The following is a 3,458-nucleotide window of genomic DNA, read 5'->3' as shown; positions in this document are numbered from 1 at the left end:
GACAGATGTGGATTACACATTGCCTATTGATGGAGTAGTTCCATTTATAAGGTTTTATACATCAGAAAGCTTTGAATTTGACCAGGCTGTCCATTAATCATCCCTGAAAAAAAGTGGCATTCCGTTTTAGCTCTATTTTACAGCTTTAAAAAGCTTTTGCATCAATCAGGTCGTTTCCCCAAGCATTGTTCTCTGCACAATGGCACTGAGCAGTAAGCACTTCATCCACCCAGTTCAGAGTCACATCTGAGTGTTTCTGCTACACCTGTGACAGATACCGCCTCACCAACCGCTTACCCTAATAGCCCACCTTCTCGGTCAGTTCACACTGCCAGTTCACACCAGCAGCTGTCCTTTGAAGATGGCGTTAGAGCATCAGGTCAGTGACAGTGGGAGCAGGTGCTGCCGTGAGATCCAAGTAACTAAAGGCCCTTTAAAAAAATGCCAAATGTGAGATAAAAATCAAGGGTATGAGTCCACAGCAGCAAGCTGTGCCCACTCAGTTACGGAGACGTTAAGACATGATTGAAATCCCTTTAACTCAATATGCCCAGCCCTGAGGTCATCCTGCAAAGTGCATATATAAAAAAAAGAAAGAAAGAAAAAAGAAAAGAAAAGAAAGAAAGATAAAAAAACGAAGTTAGGGAGACAAAGTTTGACATGATGCCATTATGCAGGTCAAACTTGGAAGGTCTGTGGAGCATCTGTTCTGACAGAAAAGCATCAGGTCCTTTGTGTACACACTGATTTTACTGCAACAAAGCAGCTTGTACACGTCGACATTTAAAATGAGCATCTTTTTCCTTCCAGTGAAAACCGAAAAAGAAAAAAAATAAAGATAAAAGTTACAACAGAGAATGCCAACTCCAAATAAAACCCTACAGCTTCTGCTGATTCTCTCATTGACTGCAGGGCTCAAGCCATCATCAGGAGAGAATTTTACTTAAGTGTCACCTTAAACTGCAAGGATATCTGTTAAACGTTGCAATGTAACATGACAGAGGAGAAACCATGCTGTCAGATGTCCACCCCCCATACATCTCAATCCCACCCTTGTTCACCCTCTATACCCCCCTTTTGTTCTTTTTTTTTCCCTTTTTATTAAACAAGAGAAAGTAGACAGATACATGTTGGTAAATGCTAACTGTCTGTATTCGCATAGAGACACAGTGTAATCTCTGAGCCCAACATACAGAGAAAAGAAAAAGCTAGACTTCTATGCACTACTACACAGGGGCCTAGCACCCTCCAGCCTCCAGCAGAGCCAAGGGAACTGGAGGGCTTTCTTTCTTCCCTTGTTGAATCCACAGTTTGAGACAAGGATAAAAATAAATTTAGAACAGAAACGTGAAGATTCTTTTCCTGTTGTATTTTGCTCAAGATATTTTCCCCCAAATTAGTTGAGAACCATGATGTTGAGACCTCAAAAACAGGGCAACTGAGTGCAGAGGGACCGAGAGGAAAGGACTGCAACTTGCTCCCAGGGACTGGAGAAAATTAAAAAATAAAAAGAAAATGAAAAAGAAGGTTGGATCCATCGGTCTTCTGTGCTAGTCATCCTAACCTTCATCCTCCTCTCCTTCCTCCCCTTCCTCCTCCTCATCATCTTCTTCACCTTCATCCTCATCCCCTTCATCAATATCTTCCGACAATTCTTCCTCTTCATCATCTTCATCATCATCCTCTGCCTCTCCTTCTTCATCATCCGTATTGGGAACCAAATAGTACTGCCAGGGATTTGGCCAAATACCATCTTTGATGACCTCTCCTAACTCGTCAGCACCTGCGTCAGAATGGTCAGTAAACCAGGTAAAGAAGCTCTCTGTCTCTTCATGCTGCCTCTTCCCGCTGGCCTTATTCTGCGTTTGACTTGAGCATTTTGTCAAATCCTTCTCAGATTTCCATTTGATTTCAGTGGACTTTGAAGACAGGTCACCACTCTCATTCAGATGAAATTCTTTGGAGAGAACTTTATTTTCAAAGTAAGGATTTTCATCAAAATAAAAATCTACTCTGTAACCTGATTTACTATCTTCAAATTCTGTCACTTCAACTCTGGTCAAATAATGCAGGGCCTCCCCGTCTTCCTCGCCAAGCAGTGCAGACACTTGTGGATGATTGACAAATGTTGTTACCCAAAAATTAGGGATTTTGGCGATCAATTCTGACCTCTTCTGAAAAAGTGGTTGGCGGAGTTTGTTTTATTTTTGTTCTACTTTCAGAATTTCCTCACTGGCTTGTTCATTAAGTCTGTCTGTTTCATTTTGTTCTTCATCAATATGTTCAATTGCTTCTTGTTGTTCTTTTTCTCCCTTCGGCAGGCCAGGAGAGGCCGACTGGTCCTCCAGCTTCAGGGCAGCAATGGGTCTGAGTTTCTTGGGCTGAGGCAGGATCGAAGATTGCCACTTCAGGGCCATGGCAGGAGGGAGGTGGCCAGGAGACAGAGGCCAGAGCCCTGATGTTCACAGCAGGAAGAAACTCACAGGAACTCTCTTTCCATGTTCTTTATCCTCTCCTTAGAGTCTAAGGCGGGTGTGGGTCATGACCCCCACAAGGGTCACATATCAGCTATCTTTCATTTCAGATATTTACATCACAATTCATAATAGTAGCAAAATTACAGTTATAAATTAGCAACAACATAACTTTGTAATTAGTGGTCACCACAACATGAGGAACTGTTACAGGGTCACAGCATTAGGAGGATTGAGAACCACTGCCTTACACTATCAATTAGACATTGCCTGGGTCATTTCGGTGACAGACATCCTTGAAGTGGCCCCTTGTTCCTGATTCCTGAAGCTCAGGCACTTACATTACCTATGCCCACTGTCTGCTTCTGTAATGACTTCTACACAACAGACAACAGGAAAGGTGGTGAAATGTAAAAAGGGAACCCCTGAATTCACGTCTTGTTATGTAAGATTCTAGGGTGTCTCTCTTTCTTCCCTCTAAGTTTTGTGGACACCTACAACTCTGCTAAGTCTCCACATGTGGTGAGGAACTATATGTAAAGCCTGTAGGCATCTCACTTAGAATCCAATGAACACAGACAAGAAGTTTCAGCCCTCAGTTTTGTAGCCAAAGAGCTGAATCCTGTCAGCTGTTGGTGGACCTGGGAATAGGCCATTCCCAGATGCAGCCTCAGATGTCCGGCCAACACATTAAATGCAGGCTGTGACACCCTGAGAGGCCTGTTGGGGGCTTTTGGACTTACAACCTATAGAGCCATTGAGGTAATAAATATCTGTTCAAAGCTACTGAGAAATGAATTGATGCCACAGACATCGGTAGCTAGTACCATTTCCCTCCGTCCTTATGTCTCTCGACCGACTTGTTCTGGGTGCTTTGTTTTCACAGGCCTACATGTTTGTAGCTCAGGTCTCTGACATACTTATCAATCCTTGTTAAGCTAACATTCTGGGTTTAATTGTGGCTTTTTAAGTTTCAGTTCTACA

At 42.9% G+C, this 3,458-nt stretch overlaps 1 pseudogene; it reads right to left on the bottom strand.

Annotated features, from left to right (window-relative positions):
- Nucleotides 1-1,550: 1,550 nt before the first annotated feature.
- Nucleotides 1,551-2,417, bottom strand: LOC116895277 (annotated as a pseudogene).
- Nucleotides 2,418-3,458: the final 1,041 nt, after the last annotated feature.

Source organism: Rattus rattus, chromosome 3, assembly GCF_011064425.1.
Source record: "Rattus rattus isolate New Zealand chromosome 3, Rrattus_CSIRO_v1, whole genome shotgun sequence".
In the NCBI taxonomy this organism is placed as follows: Eukaryota; Metazoa; Chordata; class Mammalia; order Rodentia; family Muridae; genus Rattus; species Rattus rattus.
This window is presented reverse-complemented; position numbering and strand designations above follow the sequence as displayed.